This window comes from Aphelocoma coerulescens, assembly GCF_041296385.1.
Source record: "Aphelocoma coerulescens isolate FSJ_1873_10779 chromosome W unlocalized genomic scaffold, UR_Acoe_1.0 ChrW_unloc_scaf_1, whole genome shotgun sequence".
NCBI lineage: Eukaryota > Metazoa > Chordata > Aves > Passeriformes > Corvidae > Aphelocoma > Aphelocoma coerulescens.
The window spans coordinates 4,978,828-5,003,324 of NW_027184080.1; the positions used below are offsets into that span (position 1 = coordinate 4,978,828).

A 24,497-nucleotide genomic window follows, 5' to 3' on the forward strand; every position below is an offset into this window, starting at 1 on the left:
CCTGGACTTCGATTTTCTTCACTCGAGAAGCGTGCGTCCAGCCTTTCTCTGCCGTTCGAATTGCTGCGTCTGTAGTGAGGAGGACAAGAAATGGACCCTCCCAGTGAGGAGTGAGAGGGGTTTCCTTCCATGTTTTTATAAGAACTTTGTCCCCCGGCTGTATTTTGTGGATAGCAAATCCCAGGGGGGAATGTTGTGTCACCAGCCCCCGTCTCCTTAATTCCTGTAAATTCTTATTGATTGCTGTCAGATAGGGATGGATTTGTCCATCCTCTATCCCAGGATGCCCTACTGGCATTCCATGCTGATAGGGCATCCCATACAGCATCTCAAAGGGTGATAGCCCTGTCTCCGAATGAGGCATAGTTCGGATGTTCAGGGAAGACACTTTATCCAGGACATTTTTGTTTCTAACATTAATTTTGATAATTGTGCTTTTAGAGTTTGGTTCATTCTCTCGACCTGGCCTGAGATCGGAGGGTGCCAAGGGGTATGATATTGCCATCAAATCCCTAGTGCCTCGGCCAATTGCTTAATAATTTTAGAGGTGAAATGTGTCCCTTGATCTGAATCTATGTAGTCTATTATACCATATCGGGGTATAATTTCTTCCAATAATATCTTTGAAACTGTCTGGGCTGTTGCCCTTGAGGTAGGGAAAGCCTCCACCCAGTGGGTTAGTTTATCAACTAATACCAACAAATTTTTATATCTTCTGATTTTAGGTAGCTCAGTAAAATCTATTTGGATCCTTTCAAAAGGCCGATGAGCAGCAGGGCGACTCCCCAGTACTGCCTGTTGGAAGTTAGCCCGGTTTATTCTCTGGCATATCATGCACCCTTGTACCTCCTGCTCTGCTAATTCATAAATACCTTTACATCCGAAAAACTTTAAAAATTGTTCCGCCAGGGCCCTTGCCCCCCAATGAGTTTGCTGATGTAGTCTTTTTAGGATTTTCCTACTATATTCCTTTGACAGTAGCTCCCTCCCATCAGGTAACCTCCACTTACCTTCTTCTTGTTTTGTTCCAATTTTTAGGTAGTCTTCAATCTCCTTTTCGGAGGGTTGTGGGGGGTATTCTTTGGGTTCTCCTTGCTCTACCTCTGGGGTACTTACCTTTAATAATGCTGCATTTTTCGCCTCTTTGTCAGCTAGATTATTTCCTCGGGTCTGGAACTGCATGCCTGTCTGATGTCCCTTAACATGCACTATTGAGATTGCCTCTGGCTCCCTGACAGCTTCCAGGATCTGTTTTATTATTTCCCCATGAATTAATCCTCTCCCTCTGGTGTTAATCAGCCCTCTCTCTTCCCAAATTTTCCCAAAAGTGTGTACCACACCAAATGCATACTTGGAATCTGTAAAAATAGTTCCCTTTTTTCCTTTCAGTCGCTTCAGAGCTCTTAATACTGCATACAATTCACATGCTTGAGCTGACCAACTAGCACTTAGAGGTCCAGACTCCACCACTTCTCCTGTTTTTCCATCTATCACCGCATATCCTGACTTTCTCTTACCATCCACTATTGCTGAACCATCCACAAACCATTTCTCTCCTTCTTCCAGTTCTTCTTGCTCCAGATCCGGTCTTATCTTTGTTTGTAGTTCTACTATTTCAGCACAATTATGAGTTGGTGTCTCTGAGACCCCCCCCCCCCATACAGAAACCGCACAGGGTTTCGTGCTGTAGTTGTCCGCAGCTCTAAATCATGAGAATGGACCAATATTGCCTCATATTTCAGAAGCCTAGCATCAGTAAGCCATTTATCAGCTTTTTGTTGCAACAGGTTCCTGACACTGTGAGGAGTATATACAATTAAAGATGCCCCAAAAGTCACTTTTTTTGCTTCTTCTACCATCAGTGCCACAGCTACTATTGCCTGCAAGCATGTAGGCCATCCTTTGCTTACTGGATCCAACAGCTTTGACATATATCCTATTGGTCTCTTAACTCCTGCCCAATCTTGAGTTAAGACCCCATGGGCAGTGTGGTTGCTGACGTCCACAAATAATTGAAACTGTTTCTTCACATCTGGAAGACTTAAGACCGAGGCTGTTATTAGGGCCTCCTTTAATTCTTTAAATTCTTTTTCATCTTGCTCCGTCCACTTTATCCTGTCAGTGGTTAGTTTTTCATATAGAAATTTCACCTTTTCACTATAACTCTCAATCCATTGTCTGCAGTACCCCAGGAGTCCTAGTAACTGCCTGATTTCTCTCTTTGTACCAGGCGGGGGCAGAGTCACTATACCAGCTACCCTTTCAGGGTCTTATTTCTTTTTTCCTTTAGTTAGCCAATGTCCCAGGTATTTTACTTCGGGTTCAGTGAATTGAAGTTTTGACTTGGAGACTTTTAACCCTTTGTCCCCTAGGAAGTTTAACAACTTTATAGTGGCTTCTCTTACATCTTTTTCTGTTGGTCCAGCTACCAGCAAGTCATCTACGTACTGAAGTAGCTTGGTTCCTTGAATAGGTTCAAATTGGCTGAGTAATTGTTCAAGAGCCTGGCCAAACAAGTTCGGTGAGTCTACAAACCCCTGAGGCAAGGAGGTCCACCTGAGCTGTTGTTTGCGGTGGGTCTCAGGATCTTCCCATTGAAAGGCAAAATAGTCCCGACTTTCCTCGGCTAGAGGACAAGTCCAAAAGGCATCTTTTAAGTCTATTACACTATACCAGGTATCTGAGGGAGAGACGTTGCTTAATAGAGTGTATGGGTTAGGGACTGTGGGGAATAGGGTTTTAGTTCTTGCATTTACTGCTCTCAGATCCTGTACTAGTCTATAATTTCCATCTGATTTCTGTATTGCCAGAATAGGAGTGTTATGTCTGGACATGCAGGGCTCCAGAGTCCCTTTCTTTATTAATTCATCTATCACTGGTTTCAGTCCCTTTCTCCCTTTTACAGGGAGAGGGTATTGTTTAACTCTGATCGGGTCTTCTGGTCTTTCAATTTCGATGTGAATGGGTGTCATTTCTATTTTGCCAGCCTCTCCTTTAGTATACCAAACTTTTGGATTAACCTTGTTTTCATCCTCTATGGTTAGTTTGTATAGGCTCACCATAAGCTGTGATTCTTGAACAATCAAATTTACCTCCAAAGCCACCATCAAATCTCTTCCCAACAAATTGTAGTCTGCCTCTTCTACCAATAACGCATCCCCTAGGCAGATTCTGGTTTCAGATTCAAATTCTACATCTTTAATAATCGGAACTTTAAAGGGCTCCCCCTTTGCCCCGACCGCTATTTGGGTATTCTTACTTTTTTTACATCCGCTCGGCAGTTGCTGAACCGTGGTCTGTTCAGCTCCTGAGTCTACTAAAAAAATTAGTTCTTGCTTCAGGGGTCCGACTTTTAATTTTATCAAGGGGTCTCTGGATGTTCTGGACCCTAAATTGAGGAGCCCCTGACACCCCTAATCCTCTTGAAAGATTTTCTCATCTTTCAACCTTTTTCTACAATCCCTCTTAAAATGCCCCCTCCTCCCACAGTAAAAGCACTCTGGAAGGTTTCTGCGGCTATCTTGTTTCCATTGCGGGGGAGGGACTCGGTTCCTCTGAAGGTCGGGGCCCCGCCCCGAGCTTACCGTGTCCCTTGGGCGTTCCTGTTTCTGCACTTCCCTGACAGCTGCCACTAGCAACTTCGCTTGTGCCTTTTGTTTTTCCTCATCTCTCCTCATGTACGTCCGCTGGGCTTCTCTGAGCAATTCCTGTAAATTTTTCTCCTGCCAATTATCAATTTTCTCAAGTTTCCTCCGTATGTCCTCCCAGGATTTTGCAACGAATTGTGTTTTTAATAGAACTTCCCCAATCAGTGAATTAGGGTCAGTTCCTGAGTACATTTGTAAATTTCGCCTCAATCTTTCTAGCCATTCTGTGGGTGTTTCATCCTTTCCCTGGCATTTCCCAAACACTTTACTTAGATTCTGCCCTCTGGGTACTGCCTCGCATATCCCTTGTATTACTATGTTTCTTAGATCTATCATGTTTCGTCTACCATCCCCCGTCTGAGCGTCCCACCCCAGGTCTTGGCTTGGCCATTTCTGGCTGCCTGGTGCTCCCTGTGGATTCCTGTGTTCCCATCCCCGTATCCCAGCTTGTTTAATCATTTCCCGTTCCTCGCTGTTGAATAGGGACCTTAGTATTGCGCATATATCATCATATGAATATATACTGTTTCCCAAAAATTCATCCAGCCGGTCTGCCACCCCTAGGGGATCATCCATTAGGTTTCCCATCTCTTTCTTAAAAGCCCTCACATCTCTCGGGTTAATGGGCACGTTTACAAACCCTATAACCCCTGGTGCAGTTGGCACCTCTCTCAGGGGAAGCAGCTTATGCTTTTCTCCCTCCCCCTCCCCGTGATCTCCGCTGGCTTTCTTTGCTTGAAAGCGTGTTCTGCTGGAAGGGGGGGAGTAGGCTCCCGATGAGGGAGTGGAGGGATCTTCGTTTCCCCCAGGTGGCGGTGAAGGCAAGGGTTGGAGTTGGGGATAGATTTGTGATACCGGTACCTGTCCCGGTATCGCCACTGCGCCATCCATTTGAGGTGCTTGTGCCGGCACGGGTGGGTGCGGAGGGACCAAATACGGGGGAGGAAGGTTGTCTAAGGGGTCCCATGTTCCACTCGGGGTGGCAGGCCCCTGTTGTATTTTTATCGGGAGAAGCTCACATCTTAACATATTCTTCCTCCTCTTTTCGCGGAGGGGTCTTAGTGTTTATATAATTACTTAGAGCTTGGCACATCCACTTTTTGAAAGTGCCAAAAATAGGCCAAATTACATGTTCCCTGATTTCTTTGCCCCCCCATACTTCCATACAGAAATAAACCATTTTTTCCTTGGATTTATTTCTCCTTTCAGGACAGTCTCCCCAGTGCTCTAGTATCCAGCCTAAGGGACTATCTCTCGGGATTTCAGGTATCCCTTGTTCCTTCCCACCCCCTGATTTTTCTTGGAGTTTGCTCTTTTTCTGTCCCATCTTAAAGAAGAGAAAAAAAAAAAATTACTTCGCTAGCGTATCTTACCTTGATTTTGTGGAATCTTCTAAATCCCTGCATTCAGTACCGTGTTAAATTTGTATTTTAATTTCTTACCGGTATAGTAGCCCTCGCAGGGGACCGCCCTGGGGGTTTTCCTCCGGTAACATCTCTCAAAGTTCTGACTTTTACCTGGACTAAATATGTCCGAGACAAGGGGGCTTACCAGTCCTTTGACCTCGATAAAGGACGTACCCTTCCCCCTAGTCGTCTGTGACCAATCCCCCGAATTTCTCGATTTATTCGGGCTTGACGTGTGGAAAAGAATTTACTCCGTGTCTTTCGCTTCCCCTGCGACCGACCTCTTCCCTCGTGGGAGAGAGGAACTGCGATCTTGTGGTCCACACTCGCTTCGTGATAATATCACGTCTCACACACACACACGCTCGGTCACCCCCACTCAACCACACAATACTTACGGTCCGTTTTCCTGCGTGGATTCTTCGTGCACGTAGATTTTTATGAGTGAATTACCCTGCCGCGGCTCCGGGGATCCCACCCTGGGTCCCCCTTCGAATTCCCTCTGAGAGCTCGTTTTATTCCCTTTTCTCGATCGAGGTATCACTTTAAATTTGGTTCATTGATACGATTGGTCCGCGGGATCCCCTGTCCGGCCAGGCCGCTAGAAAGATTAGCGGGGCTCCTCCTGACCGAAAAAGGGGTCCGCGATACTCCAAATCGTATCACGTCGGGGTCACCAAAAATTGATAAAAACGGAGTGGCAAATCAAAATTTATAAAGAAATGACATTTATTATGCGACCGAAATATCGGTTTCAAAAGCCACCATTGAGAAAAGCAGCACCGAGCCCGGGGTCGGAGCTGGGTGAACACGCACAGATCTGATCTCTATCGCACCAGACCTCCCAAGTTCACGACTACTGCTTTGGCTGGTCCCTTCTTATACAGTTTTTTGGTGAAGTCCGAATTAATCCTATTCTTCTCGTATTCATGAAGTTTTCTTTTCCCAGAGTTGGACTGCACAAAGCCTTTCCTGGTTCTGATGAATCATCCATCCTGGGTGATGAGTGGGTCATTTCTGCTGATGGATGGGCCATCTTGGGTTCCTGGAACAGTTATTTTTAGTTCCCGGAATGTCCTATTCCTTATCAGATGAGATGTAGATACCAGAAGGTGGTAATCAAATCGTCATAGTGCAAATGTCCCGGTGATAAGATCCAACCCCACCTAGGTGGAATCCTCACTTATTGTGAGGAACTTCTTTTGGTGTTGTGAAATTTTTCTCTCAGCCAAGCCGGTGGGGGGGGGGGGGGGGGGGGGGTGTTTGGAACTTTGTCTCTACATGGTTTGATTACATTCCAGTTTTATATATAATAGCATGAATTACATACTTTATTTATAACAGCCCCGAGTTCTGAGTTTCAAGGCCTTTTAAGGTCCAAGTTAGCCAATTATAAAATACCAAGTAATATGTTTTTACTTATAATCCAATTAGTAACTGTTCATGGTCTGCACTGCGGGTTTTTTGAACCAATACCAGAACACTCAGATTTATGAAGAAGAAGAAAAGAGCTAATCCACACTCAAAATCCTCCATATTGTTACACATATATATTATTATATCCCAGAAACCTAAATTCCCTAAACCCAGGGTTCCAATAGCCCACAGCTTGTTTGTAAAGACAAGTCCCTCATTCCTTTCATTAGCTATTTTACTATTATGTCTAAGTTTAGTTAATGACAGAAATAAAGGCATTAGTTATTGTTACAAAAGTACATCTTTATAACAAAGCTACTTTAACATTATATATAGTGCATCCATTTTAACATTTGCAGAAAGCCAATATTATAATATGTATCTATCACAGTATCAAGGAAAGGTAGTGAATATTTACAGATTCAATGTATGTGTGTGTGATGGTACATGTGTTTGGAAAGCTGGGAGGAGAGAGGTTTGTTAACTTGCAGGGAAAAACGTTCTTTGTTCATGAGAGCTCAATTACTCAGTTGTTGGAGGTGAATTTACCAAAAGAGGTATAAAAAAAGAGCTGTTAAGGGACATTAGGCAGGGTACTCAGAAGAGACAATAGGTAATCAACTGGCCAATAGAGAGGTTCAGAAAGTGGCACTTCTGCCAGAGGTCTCTGAGATCCTCCCTTTGCTCCCTGTGACTCAGGTGTTGCCAGGCGGAGGGGGGGAAGTGGTGGTGCTGTCTTTTCCACCAGAGAAGATGGAGATAATTAAAGGTGGTGGGGCAGAAGAAAGAGGGGAGAATTGAGTTACAAAAGGCAGTAAACAGTGGATGCCAGGAGCTTTGAACCTGCAAATATTGGGAGGCTCCATGGGGGGAGTTGTTGGGACTCTCGAAGATTGGCAGAGACTTCAAGATCTTCAAGATGTACTGCCTTAAGTCTTTTTGTTTTAGCAAAACGAACTATTGAGGGGTGCCTGGCTAAAGTTAATAGCCAGACTACAAAGGAGACGGCAAGGCAGGGGAATGACCTTGGGCTATATGTCCTTTCCAGGGATGTTGGGTGTATTTTGCTGACATGCCCTGGGTGACACAGCTTAGATATCCTCTGGTAGTGGTATTGAAACTTAAGTGGTATGTAACAAAAGGTTAACTGTTGCTGTGACCCAGCCCACTGCTGGGCTGGAGCAGGGGAATGTCAGTCAATTCAGGGCTCTCCCGTGGGCAGAATTCCCCACCCAGGACTGTGGATACAATATTGCTGCTTGTAGAGGAATTCCTTGTGGAATGGGGGCACAGGATACCCCAGGAAAGCTTGGGCATCCCAGGGCTGTTGCAGAAGTACCCCTGACGGGGCCTCAACCTGAAGATAGGCTTGCGAGGCACCTGCTAGCCAGCAGCCTTGAACAGCCTTGGGAAAAGGTATACATTAGTCAGCTCCCCTGCTGCTTAGAGCCTTTCTCATGGGAAAGGGGCGTGAACTTTGAAAAAGTATAACTTGGCGTAAGTGAACAATAAAATGGGAGCACGATGTTCAAATCGTATCGGTGTTCGTGCCATGTCTCCGTCTGGTTCCCCTGCACCCGGGACCCCCCCCCCCCCCCCCCCCCCCGCTAAACCTGGTGCCTGAACGGCAGGGACCCAAGTGAGTTTTGCTACATGCGGGTGTTATAAACAAATATTATATTGGCTTCTCACAAAGTATAAAGGTAGATATTATATAATGTTAGAAATGCTTTTTGCTGTGTGGATGTAGTTTTCTCTCTTTTTAGCAAGAATGTTAGCAAGTGTGAGCAAGTAAGATAACCTCCAAGCGAACAGAGGATGAGGCCCAAGGAGCTGCTAATCAACACTTTGTCCAGGGAACAAAAGGGCCTAAAGGCTACTCCGTCCGGAGAACTGCGGCCAGGAGAGTCCGAGAGCCGTTATCACCGCTCTGCCCGGAGAGACAAAGAGGCCCAAAGCTGCAATCAGCCCTGACTGTCTGGAGAATGAAGAGATCCACCCTACCATTGACTCTTGCCTAGCGGGCCCAACCCCAAGAATCAAGAGAAATAAAACTGCAAGGCAGAAGACTACGCATGCTCTAAAAAGGCGGAACCAAGGAGTGGCCGTGCAGAACAGCTCCAGGAAAAGTTTTAATATGAATGAAGAACAGACAGTAAAAATGGTATAAAAAGGACTCACCTCTAGTATCAGGTGTGCTCTTGGCAGAGTGCCAAGGCACCCCGCGGTTACCCCTTTGCTTTATTTTATGTGTCTCTTATTGTCTTTATATTAAACCCTTTAGATTCTCACAGGAGAGTGAACCTCATTTTTCACAATTGGGGGCTCGTCCCGGAGCTACATCTCGCCTCTGAAAAGCATGGGAGGATTCCAGAAGCAAGGGTAAGGCGCCTCCCGCCCAAGTTGGCAGGACCTTTGCTTAGCATTCTCTGGCGCGATTTGGTGGCAGCAGGGCAACACCCGGAGGACAAGAATGACACAAAAATAAAGCAAATGAAAGAGAGCGCTCTCGACAAAAACCCCACAGACACTGGAAAAGAAACAGGACTGGTAAGTATTGTCCAAAGAAAAAGGGGGTGGTTACGGGGGATGAGTGTGTGTGAATGAGACGCAGAATGGTTGCCCCAGATCTGCGAAGCGAGTGTGGCAGTCTCTGAGTGCTGCGGTTCCGTCTTGTTCGCGAGAACAGCGGCCAGCGAGGAGACGAAGCGAGAGATAAGAGGAGTGAAAGAATCTCCCAGGGTGCCTGGGACGGGGTCCCTGGGAAGGGGTTGCAAAGTGGGAGCTACCCCCCCCCCCCCCCCCATATGCTGGGTTGAGGAAAACTCCAAGAGTACCCAGGGCCTAAAAGTACCCCAAGAGAAGTTGGGGGGTTGGATGCTAGCAATGCTGGGTTGAGGGAAATCCAAGAGCACCCAGAATCCTAAGGATTATATCATACCCATGGGTGGATACTAACAAGTGACTTGAAAGAGGTACCTTATTATTCTCTTGTGAGTAGGAATGAGTGAGTGAACAAATATTAAAAAAGAGTGAATGTGTGAATGAAAAACTGTGTAATTAGAAGTTAACTTTGTTTTTGGGGAAGGTGGGCTATAATAATTTTTTGTTTGTTTTTTGTACTTTGAAAGAGTGAGTAGTATTTTACAGCAGTGAAGATTGGTGTTTTAAAGGAATAAATTAGTATTTCAAAGGGGGGGATAAATTGGTATTTTGAGTAATAGAGAACTCCTGGAAAAATAGGACAACAACCTTGTAAATTAAGTTCAAATTATAAAAAGGTACCAGAGGATATACCCCAAGACAGTCCCCTCGGGGTCAAACTCGCGAACTGGGAAACTGATCCTTCTACAAAAGGAAAAGATAAAGTAAAAATTATTCAATTCTGCATGAAAGAGTGGGTAAAAAAGGAAATCAGATCTGATCATGTGTGCTGGCCAAAATATGGGTCTGATGAGGCATGGATTTGCCAGGCTCTAAATGTATTTGTAAATTCAAAAGAGCCATCTCACCCTGAGGAGAGAGAATATGCTTCTTGCTGGACAGGAATTACAAAACCTCTGGGAACCAAAGTCTTTAAAATATCAGAAACCCCAGAAGAGAAGCAAACAGAAGAGAAAAAAGGCTGGGACCCTTGAGGAGTATTGCCTCCGCCGCCAGCACCAGAAGCTGCCCTCCTCCCCCTGGCTCCGGGGCTTCCCCCGCCAGCCACCCCTCCACCCGCACCGGGGGCCTTTCCCCCGCCAGCCCTCCCGCCCCAATGGAGCGGGGGGGGAGCCATGCCCCCGCCCATGCCGGGGATCCCACCCTTCCCATATATCTCGGGAATCCCAGCACCCTCAATTGAATCAAGGGAAACGTCACACGTCCCGGCTTCAGCCCTCACCTCTCCTGCCTTCAGAAACCCGGCTTCAGCGCCGGTCCCCGCCTCCTGTGCTCCGGAATATTTGGCTTCACTGCCATACCCCACCCCCACCCTCTGCACCACAGAATATTCGGCTTCAGTGCCAGACTCTGAATCTGCCCCTCCTCCCCAGGGGAGTTCGGTGCTTTCTTCCCAAATAAATCCTCTTCTTAACGAAGGAGCACCATACCAAAATACAAGAGGTGCCATTAAGGCTCAGAGGCAGCCCAACAATCCCTCCATTGCTAAACAAACAGAGGGAAGCCGAGAAATTCATTTATTTCCATTAAGAGAAGTACCTATAGGAGGAGGGGGAACCGGCTTTGTGAATGCTTCTCTAACCTCTACAGAGGTTAGGAATTTCAAAAAAGAAATTAAAGGATTATTAGAAGACCCCATAGGTACAGCTGAACAGTTGGACCAGTTCTTAGGTCCCAACATTTTCACTTGGGAAGAAATGCAATCAATAATGAAAATAATATTCTCCCAAGAAGAAAGAGAAATGATTAGAATTGCTGGAATAAAAATTTGGGAAAGGGAAAATCAACAAGGTCCACCCAGAGATCAGAAAATGCCCATTACACCTCCTAACTGGAACCAAAATGATGAAGCTGGGAGGGGACATATGAATGATTATCGTAATTTGATAATCAAGGGAATAAAAGAGGGGGCACCCCGAGGACAAAATGTCAGAAAGGCCTTTGAGGGGCAGCAAGGGAAGGAAGAAACCCCGACTGAGTGGCTGGAGAGGCTCCGAAAGAATATGAAACAATATTCTGGGATAGACCCGGAGTCCCTAGCAGGGCAAGCCCTGCTAAGAGTTAACTTTGTCCTTCATGCCTGGCCAGATATTAGGAAAAAATTGGAAAAAATAGAAGACTGCTATGAGAAACCATTACAAGACCTAGTAAGGGAAGCTCAAAAGATATATATGTCCGGAGGGATGAAGAAAAAGCCAAAGTGGAAGCAAAGATCATGATAGCCACTATGCGAGAGAGTACCTTCCAAAAAAATCTAAAGCCCTCGGGTAACACTCCTAAACATTCAAGATTCAGGAATGGTGGAAAAGAGAAAAATAAAACCTCAGCACAATCAAGATTCCAAGAACAACCCAGGGATGCCTGTTTTTATTGCAAGGAAGAAGGGCATTATAAAAGAGAATGCCCCCACCTGAGGAGGGATCTGAAAATATTTCAAGAGACACACACAGAAGAAAAATAGGGAAGTCATGGGCTCTATTTTTTGGGGGATAAATACCATCTGGAGCCTTTGATAACTTTAAAAGTAGGCCCCCAAGAGGAAGTATTAGAATTTATAGTTGACACTGGGGCAGAAAGGACTTGTGTGATGAATATTCCAAAAGGGTGTGATGTAAGTAATGATATGGTAAAAGTAACGGGAGCAAAGGGGGAAGGATTTAAGGTCCCTGTCATTAAAGATGTGGTTATTGAAGGGGAAACCAAAATAGGGATAGGGGATGTTTTGTTAGTTCCTGGGGCTGGCAGCAATTTATTGGGAAGGGATTTACAAATCCAACTGGGGATTGGAGTCATACCAGAAGAAGGGAAAATGATGGCCAAAGTGTTAAAACTTAGCCAAGAAGATGAAAGAAAAATTAACAGAGAGGTTTGGGCTGGGGAAGGGAATAGGGGTGGACTAGATATTGACCCCATAAGGGTCACAATTGAAAAAGAAGAATGTCCCATTCGTGTACGTCAGTACCCTATATCTTTAGAAGGGAGAAAAGGCTTAAAACCAGTGATAGAAGAATTAATAAAGGATGGGACACTAGAACCTTGTAAATCCCCTCATAATACCCCTATTCTCCCAGTAAAGAAATCTGATGGAAATTATAGATTAGTGCAAGATTTAAGGGAAGTAAACAAAAGAACACGGGCCTGCTACCCTATGGTTCCTAATCCCTACACTCTTTTAAGCAAAATTCCACCTCAATATCAGTGGTTTAGTGTGGTGGATCTTAAAGATGCCTTTTGGGCCTGCCCACTGGCAGAGGAAAGCTGAAATATTTTTGCCTTTGAATGGGAAGATCCAAACACAGGGAAAAAGAACCAATTGAGGTGGACTAAACTGCCACAGGGGTATTGTGAGGCCCCAAATTTATTTGGGCAAGCCTTGGGAGAAATATTACAAACCTTCCCCACTCCCCCAGGAATACAAATTATCCAATATGTAGATGACCTTCTAATATCAAGAGAAGATGAAATTAAAGTTAAAGAAGCTACTATAAAGCTTCTAAATTTTCTTGGGGAAAAGAGACTAAGGGCATCAAAAAGGAAATTACAGTTTGTGGAATCAGAAGTAAAATATCTTGGCCACCTGATAAGCAAAGGTAGCCGAAAACTAAGTCCTGAAAGAATTACAGGGATTTTATCCCTCCCTCCTCCCTCTTCAACAAAGGAGGTTAGGAGACTGCTGAGGCTACTGGGATATTGCAGACTATGGATTGAAGGATATACACAAGCAGTAAAATTTTTATATGAAAAATTAACAGGGGGAGACAATATACAATGGACCAAAGATGATGATAATAAATTAGAAAAACTGAAGTTGAAACTAGCCTCGGTACCAGCCCTAAGCTTACCCTCACTAGAAAAACCCTTTCATTTATATGTGAATGCAGAAAATGGAGTAGCTCATGGTGTATTAGTCCAGGAATGGGGAGGGGTGAGAAGACCAATAGCTTATTTATCTAAACTATTGGACCCAGTAAGCCGTGGCTGGCCAGTATGCATTCAAGCCATAGCAGCTACTGCTATTTTGGTGGAGGAGAGCCGTAAGCTCACCTTTGGAAGTAAACTGATTGTATACACACCCCATGCGGTCCGAAATGTGCTAAATCAAAAAGCTGAAAAATGGTTAACAGACTCCAGGATATTAAAATATGAAGCAATTCTGATTGACAGTAATGATCTAACTATAGAAACAAGCAAAAGCCTCAATCCGGCCCAATTCCTGTATGGAGAACCAAAAGATGACCTGGCACATGATTGCTTAGAAATTATTCAATACCAAACAAAAGTTCAGGAAGATCTAGCAGAACAAGCCCTCTTAGAAGGGGAAAGAATATATGTGGATGGTTCATCCAGATGCTTGCAAGGAAAAAGAATGTCAGGATATGCCTTAGTCAATGGGATAAATATGCAGACCATCGAAAAAGGAAAACTACCTTCAAATTGGTTGGCGCAATCTTGCGAATTATACGCTCTAAAGAGAGCACTGGAGCATTTAGCACACAAAAAGGGGACCATCTATACTGATTCAAAGTATGCCTTTGGGGTAGTACATACCTTTGGAAAGATCTGGGAAGAAAAGGGTTTACTAAATTCAAAGGGGAAGGAACTGATACCTGAAGGCCTGATTTCAGAAGTGTTGGAGGCATTAAAATTGCCTGAAGAAATAGCCGTAGTGCATATCAAAGGACACCAAAAAGGGATGACCCCAGAAATAAGAGGGAATAATCTAACAGACCAAGAAGCCAAAGATGCAGCAGAAAGTGGGACTGAATGAATTATGTTAATCCTGACCCCAGAAAGGGGAGAATTGGAAATCCCCAAATTTAGTAAAGAAGAAGAAAAAGAATTATTTAAGATAGGGGGAGAACAAGATCAATCTGAAAAATGGAAACTTCCTGATGGGAGACAGTTACTTAATAAGCCACTCACTAAGAGAATATTAGAAGATATGCATCAAAAAACTCATTGGGGTACTCAAGCTTTGTGCGATCATTTTCTAAGAAATTATGGGTGTATTGGAATCTTTGGGGTAGCAAAACAAATAACTGGGAACTGTATAACTTGCCAAAGAGTGAATAGGAAAATAATGAGAAAAACAACATTAGGAGGCCGTGAGTTAGCTCTGCGACCATTCCAAAGTATCCAAGTAGAATTCACTGAACTTCCTCAAGTACAGAGATGGAAGTTCCTATTAGTAATAGTAGACCACCTAACTCATTGGGTAGAAGCAGTTCCTGCTACTAGAGCTACAGCTAACATAGTATGCAAAACCCTTCTGGAACAAATTATTCCCAGATATGGAATGGTTAATAAAATAGACTCAGATAGAGGAACACATTTTACATCCAAAGTCTTACAACAAATAACTCAAGCCTTGGGAATAAAATGGGAATTACATACCCCCTGGCACCCACAAAGTTCAGGCCGAGTAGAAAGAATGAACCAGACGTTGAAAAAAACTTTAACAAAATTAATGATTGAAACTCAAATGTTGTGGGTAAAATGCTTACCTTTGGCTCTGTTGAGAGTCCGAACACAGCCCAGGTCAGACCTGGGAGTGTCTCCTTATGAGATGATGTTCGGATTACCCTTCCTTACCACTCAACATTAAACAGCCACTTATGAAGTAGGAGAAGTAAGTGTCAGAAAATATGTCACCACAATTGCCAGAAGACTTGAAAATTTGCGGCTGAAAGGAATGATCCCTCAAACCACAACTTTGGAGTTCAAAATTCATAATATCCATCCAGGGGAATGGGTACTAGTAAAAACATGGAAAGAAAAATCTTTGACTCCACAATGGGAGGGTCCTTTTCAGGTACTGCTGACGACTGAGGCCGCAATCCGGACCAAAGAACGAGGGTGGATCCATGCCAGCAGAATCAAAAGACCTGTTAAAGAACCTGAAGAATGGACTGTAATATCCAAACCAGGTGATACCAAATTGATTCTTAAACGGAGGCCAGGTGGCAATGAACTAGAACAATCTAAAAAATCCAAGGGATATGCAAAGAATCACACCTAACTGAGAAGTGAAAGCCAAATTTATATCAGTGGCCCCTGGACAAATTCTGGGACATCGTGGAGAAGAATATTCTCACTTCAAACAGGAAGGGTTGGGACTGTATCAAACAGGGAACTCTCATGTTCTGATTCTAGCCTGTGATTTGTATTAAGAAGGGGGAGAATCACAACTTCCATCAGTGCCACATCATATACCCTGTTTGAATCATTCTAACATGGGGCATGCCAGCCAGGTCAAATATAAGTAATTAATCTGGAGAGAAATTGGCATTTCACACCATCGACACCCTAGTTGTAAAGGGTGTCAAGCACAAAATCGACCCCCTATCCAGACAAAATCATAAGCAACAAAAGCAATAACTTTGCTCTGCAGATGGGAATTACTAGTGCCTGTTGAATGGGAAACACCTAAGATACGATAAGATACTACAGTTAAAAAAGGTGCCAAAAGAAATTTGCCTAAAAGCTACAAAGGAAGTGACAAGGAAATAGAGGGCAAGACCGGGTTGGCCACTGTACTCGCCACCGAGAAGATCCAATACACCTGCTATGGGTTGCAACCTCATAGGCAAGGGAGGTGGGAGTATAAGCCATGCCGGACCTCTGTTATTCCTTCTTTTGTCACTTATCCTGGTCCCTTTCGGGACACCGGCAAGACCATGTTACAAATGCTATCGAAAGCTCTACATGGAAAGACACTGGGGCTTCTTTCTTACTACTCATACCCATATCAACAGTCACTGTTATGACTCATCCAAATTAGGTATTTGCACACATAAAGGGGAAAAATATTGGATTACAGAAAATTTGGGAACAAGTGGAAACAGACTAGGAAGTAATTGTCCAAAAGGAGAAAAATGGATTTGCTTCACAGCTGCCACCAGGGGAACAATCCAAGATTTGGTAAAAGAACAAGTGGTAAGTAAAGATACAAAGCCAGCACAGCAACCTTGCCCTATATTCACCTCACGCCAGGACCTGTATGCAAAGCTCAAACAACAGTTAAAAGAGGAAAAAAAACCAAGGTTAGGAAAAAACCTGTTTGTGGAATTGGGGGAGAGGATAGGTAAAGAACTTAACATAACCAACTGCTGGGTCTGTGGAGGAGCTTTAATGACAGAAGAATGGCCATGGAAAGGTAGCAGCGTAGGCCCGGTAGAACTCCTTAAATGGAACCGGACAAATATAAGAGGGGGGAACTGACCTGAGGGGTGGATTTTAAGTTCAACAGTGATAGGAGAAGAATGCCTCTGGCGAACTGGGAAAAACTTTCTTAATGAAGTAGGAAACACTCCCTGTAAAAGGTATAAAGTGAGTAACAAAACTTCAACGTGGTGGGTCCCAGAAAAACCAACTTGGTATTGGGCTCAGAAAAAAGGAAAAGACCGTGTATATGATAATGAAGTTGGACTCTTTCAGTGTAATGACACAAGGAAAAATCCTTATTTTGGAATCCCAGAAATATCCAAATTTGGGGAGAATATAAATCAACAAGAAGGTGATTATTGGAAAGCACCAGATGGCTTATTTTGGATATGTGGGAAAAGGGCATACCCAAGACTCCCTTCACATTGGAAAGGGAGTTGTACACTAGGAATCATTCAACCAGGGTTTTTCCTTTTACCAGAACCAGAGGGAGATCAATTAGGAATACCTGTCTATGAAGACTTCAAAAGAAATAAAAGAGATTTAATTGGAGGATTCCAAAAATGGAAAGATGAGGAATGGCCCCCTGAACGAATATTAGAAACATATGGGCCAGCTACCTGGGCACAAGATGGAAGTTGGGGATATCGAACCCCAATTTACATGCTGAATCGTATCATCAGACTCCAAGCTCTTGTAGAAATCATAACCAATGAAACAGCCGGGGCTATGGAATTAATAGTCAGCCAGCAATGCCAAACCAGAGCTGCAATATATCAAAATAGGTTGGCTTTAGACTATTTACTGGCTGAAGAAGGGGGTGTGTGTGGGAAGTTCAATACATCGGACTGTTGTTTAAAAATTGATGACAATGGGGATGCCGTTCTAGATATCGCCAACAATATCAGAAAAATAGCCCATGTACCGGTCCAAAAATGGGAATCAATGATGACTGCTAACTGGTGGGATGGCATATTGGGGAAAGAATGGTGGAAGAAGCTAGGTTTCTTCCTCTTATGTGCTACAGCTGGTCTAATATTTCTCCCTTGCTTGATCCCCTGCTTTATTCGGCTAATCACCAGCATAGTTCAAGGCATGCAAGTTGTGGCAATGCCTACTGACCCAAAGTTGGCTATGTCTGGAACAGCACAAAAAATTATGATATTAAAAAGACAAAGTGATATAAAAGACCCTCTCGAAGAAGCCAAATTGATCTGTGAAAAGAACGAACGGACATTAGAAGCCAAGAAAAAAGAATTATTGCTCAAGCCAAATGATTTATAAAATAGAAAAGGGGGGATTGTTATAAACATATATGGGCTTCTCGCAAAGTATAAAGGTAGATATTATATAATGTTAGAAATGCTTTTTGCTGTGTGGATGTAGTTTTCTCTCTTTTTAGCAAGAATGTTAGCAAGTGTGAGCAAGTAAGATAACCTCCAAGTGAACAGAGGATGAGGCCCAAGGAGCTGCTAATCAACACTTTGTCCAGAGAACAAAAGGGCCTAAAGGCTACTCCGCCCGGAGAACGGGCGGCCAGGAGAGTCTGAGAGCCGTTATCACCACTCTGCCCAGAGATACAAAGAGGCCCAAAGCTGCAATCAGCCCTGACTGTCTGGAGAATGAAGAGATCCACCCTACCATCGACTCTTGCCTAGCGGGCCCAACCCCAAGAATCAAGAGAAATAAAACCGCAAGGCAGAAGACTACACATGCTCTAAAAAGGCGAAACCAAGGAGTGGCCATGCAGAACAGCTCCAGGAAAAGTTTTAATATGAATGAAGAACAGACAGTAAAAATGGTATAAAAAGGACTCACCTCTAGCATCAGGTGTGCTCTTGGCAGAGCGCCAAGGCACCCGGCAGTTACCCCTTTGCTTTATTTTATGTGTCTCTTATTGTCTTTATATTAAACTCTTTAAATTCTCACAGGAGAGTGAACCTCATTTTTCACAATTGGGGGCTTAACCTGGAGAGCAGTAACTGACACTCTTGCAGAGATGAAATCAGAGAGGAGAGTGGCCGCGGCCGCCATGGAGGCTTTAGGGAGTGGCGGCTCTGAGTGTGGTGGCTCCGGGAAGGGAACTGACGGGGGTCTTACAGAACAGCGGCCAGGGACCAGGGCGGAGTCCAGGGTTGCGTGGTTCTTCGGGCTGACCCCGGGCAGACCTATTAAGGGCACAGCAGCACCCGTCCGCTCGCTGCAGGAGTTGCTGGACTTGGCAGGGAAGGAAGTTACCCCTCTGATGTCTGAGGGAGAAATGGCTGCGAAGGCAGAAGCAGAGCCGCCCAACTCAGGAGGCAGGGCACAGGCTGGCGAAGGGGAAATGAGCGGTCCTAATGCCTGGCCGAAAGCAGCAGAGCACAACCCCCCTCTGCCGGATAGCTGAGCAATGTCCGGCAGAGAAGCGGCTTCTGCGGTTTCGTTGCCTGCAGAGATGGATCCAGCCAGGGCTGCCGGGGGTCAGCCCCAAGAGGAGGAGAAACACCGAGAGATGATTCAAGAAGTAATCAAAAGGCTTGCTGACTTATCTACACGGCAGGACACGCTGGAGTCCAAAGCTTGTGATATTACACCATCAGCACTGTGACGTCCCGCGGCCCCACCAGTCAAGTTAGCACCCAGAGCTCCTACGTTCCCGTTGGGAGAATCAGGCACAGTGCCTACAGCCCCTCCCTTCCCGCGAGGGGAGGTGCAGTCATCTCCTCCATCTGCCCCGATGGGGAGGACTGACCCATTGCAAAGGAGATGGAATGGAGTCATCCGTGATGCAATCATTGAGGGTGATTGGCAAGCAGTGAATGCCCTCTCTTGCCCTGTACAGATACAAGGGGACACTGCAAAGTGGGAACCCCATGACTGGAAGATCTTGCAGCAAGCCAAGCAAACAGTCACCATGCATGGCTTGCGGTCTGAAGTAGCATGAAGCATTCTGCAGTTTATCTTTACAGCAGATGTCCTGTGTCCGAATGATTGCATCAGCATTGCACAATTGTTATTAACCCCTTCACAGTTCCTGCTCTGGGAGTGAACATGGAAGCGGCTAGCACAAGAAGAAGCTAGCAAACACCAAGGTGATACACAAGACCCACTGTATGCACTCCAAGCTGACATGCTAACTGGCAGCAGAGCTTATGGAGCAACGGCGACACAGCTGACCATGCCCGTAGTCATTGATCAGTTGTCACAGACTCTTGCCCACAAAGCCTTGTTGTCAGTACCTGAAAAGAAGAAGTCTCCCCTGTATGCAGCAGTCTGACAGGGGCTGTCAGAGCCATATGGTCAGTTCATCGACCGTTTGTCAGCAGCCTTAAAGGATGCAACTGAGCTCTCTGAAGAGCTCCAAGAGCAAATGTTCTGGACCCTTGCCTTTGAAAATGCTAATAGGCAAACTAAGACAATTCTAGCTACGCTGCCCCGGGGAGCAGCTGTAGACGAGATGCTCATGCGTGCTACCCCTGCGGAACAGTCATCTCAAACAGCTGCCTTTACTGCAACGCTGCAGAATGTCCTGCAACAACAGGGACAAGTCATTGCCACAGCACTGACCAGAGGGGTGCCCAGCAAGTGGTGCCATGCTATGCATACAGGACCCCGAAGTGAGAAGGTGCAGTCAGCATCAGCTCTGGAGGAAAGGGACTCCACTACTTCAACAGCTGGAACTCTGGGACCTTTGTCCCGAGAAGCCCTGGGAGACGCTGCAGACGTGGCTGAGTGAGGGGGCTGAGGACTTGCCAGATCCACCACTCTCCATAGCAGGAGAAATAGCGAGACCCTGGGGCAAATGTAACAGCTGCCCTGGGTGGTTGCTAGTGACTTGTGGTGGGTGTCGGGGAACCCTCTCCAAAGGCAAAACTAAGGACAGTTGCATAAATTTTTGGGTATAGCACCAGACACAGAGGTAGAGTGAGGAATTGTTGTTTGACTGTCTTGAGACAAGAGCATTGGCAGACATTTTCAATTGGCTGTCCGCCCATTTAGATCAAGTGAAGGCAGTTAATTTGGCTAGCATCTATGTTTTTATCTGGTGCTTCAGCAGCCAGGGCTCACGCTATTTTGCCTAAACTTTCTTGCTGGGCGAGGGATGAGTTAAACATAACTTTGCAGATGCTTGACGAGCTAAGCGCAGATGTTGCTAGTGTTAGACATACAGTATTACAAAATCGGGCTGCCATTGATTTTCTACTATTAGCTCACAGCCACAGCTGTGAAGAGTCCCAGGGTATGTGCTGTATGAATCTTTCTGACCACTCTGTCTCAATTCACCAGCACCTCTCTGACCTCCAGAGGGGCCTACACAACCTTCAGGAGACAGACGACCCTATTGGAGATTGGCTTAAGGGTCTGGGTATCACCGGATGGCTGCGTACCTTAGTAGTAGAAAGCTGCCGATTGCTATTTGTAGTTATATTAGGCTTAATAGTACTTGGGTGTATTTTTTCTTGCCTTAAAGCGCGTCTGCGTAAAATCATCGACCAGGCCTGGGTTGCCCAAAAAGAAAACGGGGGATATGTAGAGGAATTCCTTGTGGAACGGGGGCATAGGATACCCCAGGAAAGCTTGGGCATCCCAGGGCTGTTGCAGAAGTACCCCTGACGGGGCCTCAAGCTGAAAATAGGCTTGCAAGGCACCTGCTAGCCGGCAGCCTTGAACAGCCTTGGGAAAAGGTATACACTGGTCAGCTCCCCCGCTGCTTAGAGGCTTTCTCGTGGGAATGGGGCGTGAACTTTGCAAAGTATAACTTGGTGGAAGTAAACAATAAAATGGAAGCACGATGCTCAAATCATATCGGTGTTCGTGTCGTGTCTCCAGCTGGTTCTCCTGCACCCGGGACCCCCCCCCCCCCCCCCCCCCCCCCCCGCTAAAGCTGCCAGCAAGAATTTTTCTTGCTTCTTTCCAGTCCCATGAAATACTTTTCTCTCTCATGGAAGATATTAGTGGAGTTCTATAAACTGTGAACACCTGCGACCTTGCAGAGCTTTGTTTATGGTACAGTAGAAAAATGTTTTGACAATGGATGTTTTAGGATTTTAGCCAATCACCCCAGGGGGTGGCTGATCCTTTGTCCAATTAGACTATGAAGAAAAAAGTCTATAAAAGAGTTTGTAAAACAATTAAATAAATCAATCTTGCTGCACAATTCCTGCTTGTTGGATCTCTCTTCTCCTCCCTATGGCTGCGGTATACTGTCCTGTAGGACAGTGACCATGAGGGAGGGTGGATGGGTGGCACAGAGACCTAAGCCACATTCCCCTGGGCTGCGCCCAGGTCCAAACAGCCTCCCCCTGTTTGGGAAAATTCTCTCTTACTGGGTTGTTCATGGGTTCTTTTTTATAACTCCTGCCTCTCGGTTTCCCCCATTGGTTCTTGTTGAGTTGTATCCTCCCCCTGGCTTGTAACTCATTGGTTGCTTTCCCCTTTCCCTGCGGTTTTCAAACCCCCTATAAAACTAAGGGCAAAAGCCTCTCAGGGACATTAAGATCATTGCCATGTTCTGGTTGCTAAACTTCTTACAATAAACCTGTTAGAAGCCAGACTAGAAGCCCCTCTCTTTTCCTTTGCCTCCGGAGCAATGCGAGCCCAGACCATCGGGTCCCTGAAGTGCCTCCTCCTTAGAGGAACCAGCACGCGCACCCAGCCAGCGCTTTCCTTCTAAGCCGGTCCAGAAAGATGTCACAGAAATAATGCTGCATCTCCTCGGACTGAGGACATTTCAGAGCTCGTGCTAGTGAGCCAGGGACAGAGTTAGTTAACCACAAGTGACATTGTAACAAGGTGTGCATGTAAAGTAAGCAAGATAACAGAGCAAGCAAGATAGCAAAGCCAGTGAGAGAACACGTGCCATCAAGAGCAAGATAGCAAGTGTTAATGGAACTTGCAAAGTGCAAAATTAGCTAAAAACAAGTTAGACTGAAAAACAAGAAACACCAGCCATGCGCTGAAAATAGAGGCAAAAAGTTCAAACGTGAGGAAGACTACAGAAGCCTTCATCAAAAGACCACCAGAAGACTGACAACCACCACAGAAGGAAGTGATGCATGCACGAAAGCAACAAACTGTTGTAAAACCATGACACAGCTTTATGCAATGTTCTGGTTTGGCCAAATTTAGAAATATATCCTCTGAGAGAAGGTACAACCACCCTCCCCCACCAGGTTCGGGAAAAAATAAATTTTCCTCGAAGGAAAGTGAAGAAGATAAAATTATTTATTTAGCAAACACATGGGAAAGGAAAATAATGTTAAATGGTAAAATCTTTCGCTGTAGAGGAAAAAACCTGGGAAAGTGTTCAAGTCCTCCCTTTGGTCTCCTCGGAGCTGGGGCTTGGCCCAGGGCCAGGCCCTCTGTGCCCGGTGGAAAGTTCTCCCGATGTGCTCTGATGTTACAGCAATCAAGCAGTCCAGTAGAAAAGGGAGAAAATCTGAAATTCCAGAGAAGGAAAAGTTCAACTTTCAGTCTCTCTCCGGAGAACAAGACACTGGAAAAAAAATGGCCAAAAGCTGACTGGAAAACCGCAAGCCGGGTGGTTCCTCGCTCCCCTGCCCCATCTGGGGGAAAAAAAAAAAAAACAACCTGCTATCTTTATGTGACCTTGAACAAGCTGCAAACTGCTTTGAGAAAGTTTTGCTCAGTTTTTTTCCTTCCCCCTCTCAGGCTCAGTTTAGAGGCATAGAAAGGCAGAAAAATTAATTTCTGAGCATAGGCAGCGATATGGGATACACATCATAAGGTCACCCCAAGACATGCAAATAGGAGTATGGTAATGATATGTTGTAATTGTGACGTTGTGTGGAAGGACTTTTAAAATGTAACTGAAGGCTAAAGAAGATTGAGTGAGTTTTTGGCGATCCCCCTCACTCCTGGCGCTGAATAAACAAATACCTGCTCTGTAGCCATCTGACTATAGAGTTTTATTTTCTTGCCTAGTTTTGGGTATCAGTATGGCAGCTGGTAGGGTGGCCAGAGGAGTTTCTAGCTGCTTCAGCAACTATTTGATATTTCTGAATATGGGATTGTGAAGGCAGTGGACTTGGACAGGAGAGCTCATTTTACAGAGGGATCCTTCAAGGGATTATGGCTGCTTTGAGAATTCACTGGGACCTCCATACCCCCTGGCACCCTGAGAATTCAGGTCAAGTAGAAAGGATGAAAAGAGGAATACAGAAACATCCTTTGAAGCTGGTGACACAAACTAAGATGCCATGGCTACAGCTTTTGCCATTAGCTTTGGCAAGAATAAGATCCAAACCCGAGGGAATATTCAATTATTCCCCTTTGAATTGTTTGGGATTCTTACTCTGTTAATTTTCAATGTGGCAGGGAGGTGAAGATGTATATTTAAATCAGTATGTGGCCAGGATACTGTGTCTCGTGTGATCTCATTGACAGGAAGCCCAGTTAGAACAGATGCTGCCTTTGGACTTTGCTGTTCATAACAATCAACCAGGACCACAGAGACAGCAGCCAGGACAGGTGAACACAGGTGGACCCATCATACTCAGGTCAAGGCTTTTAAAGCCCTGGAGATTTGGACTTCTCAGCTGGAAGAAAAGGATGGGAGACCTCGGCTAGCAGTAGCCACGGATTAGCTACAAGGATTAATGGGCGAATATGAACTGTCATTGTCTGCTGTATGTGGTGTTCGGGTGGAGGGGAGTTCACTGCATTTTCCCCTGAAGTGTCCCTGGCAAGAGATCGCTTAGAGGGATGCCATATAGCACACTAGCAAGCTTACTCCTTCCCCCTGTGCAGCTGTTTACGCGCAGATCACACACACACAAGCCAGAATGCTCAGCATTACCAGAGGCAAAGGTCAAGGAGGGCTCTCCCGCATGGCAAATTCCACGGACGAGGTTTATTTCATCCTGCCACGAAAGGCAGGCCAGAGACGAAAGAGGCTGAACACATCTGGGATCCAGCTTTTTGTACTGGAGCCAAACCAATGCACTGAGGGCACGGGGGCAGTACAAAGGCAGGACTAGGGAGGGAACCAATGAGGAGAAGGAAAGGGCAGAGTGGGGGACTAGGCCAGGCATACAGCTGCACAGGCAGGTGGGAAAAGTAGTTTTCCTTTTATCCAGAGTCTGGTGAGATATTTATACTTCGCTATCCCACCAGTGAGTGGTCTCACCAGAGCTCTCTGGTTCCTTGACCTTCACTACAACAATTGTCTACTTTGTTCTCTGTATTTACTGTATAC

General features: G+C 45.3%; 1 long non-coding RNA gene across 1 annotated transcript; it reads left to right on the forward strand.

The window, feature by feature from the left end:
• Nucleotides 1–8,552: 8,552 nt before the first annotated feature.
• Nucleotides 8,553–18,121, forward strand: LOC138102778 (uncharacterized). Its single transcript, XR_011147536.1, has 3 exons — nt 8,553–8,633; nt 8,754–9,019; nt 14,946–18,121. It is a non-coding gene; the product is annotated as an uncharacterized lncRNA (long non-coding RNA).
• Nucleotides 18,122–24,497: the final 6,376 nt, after the last annotated feature.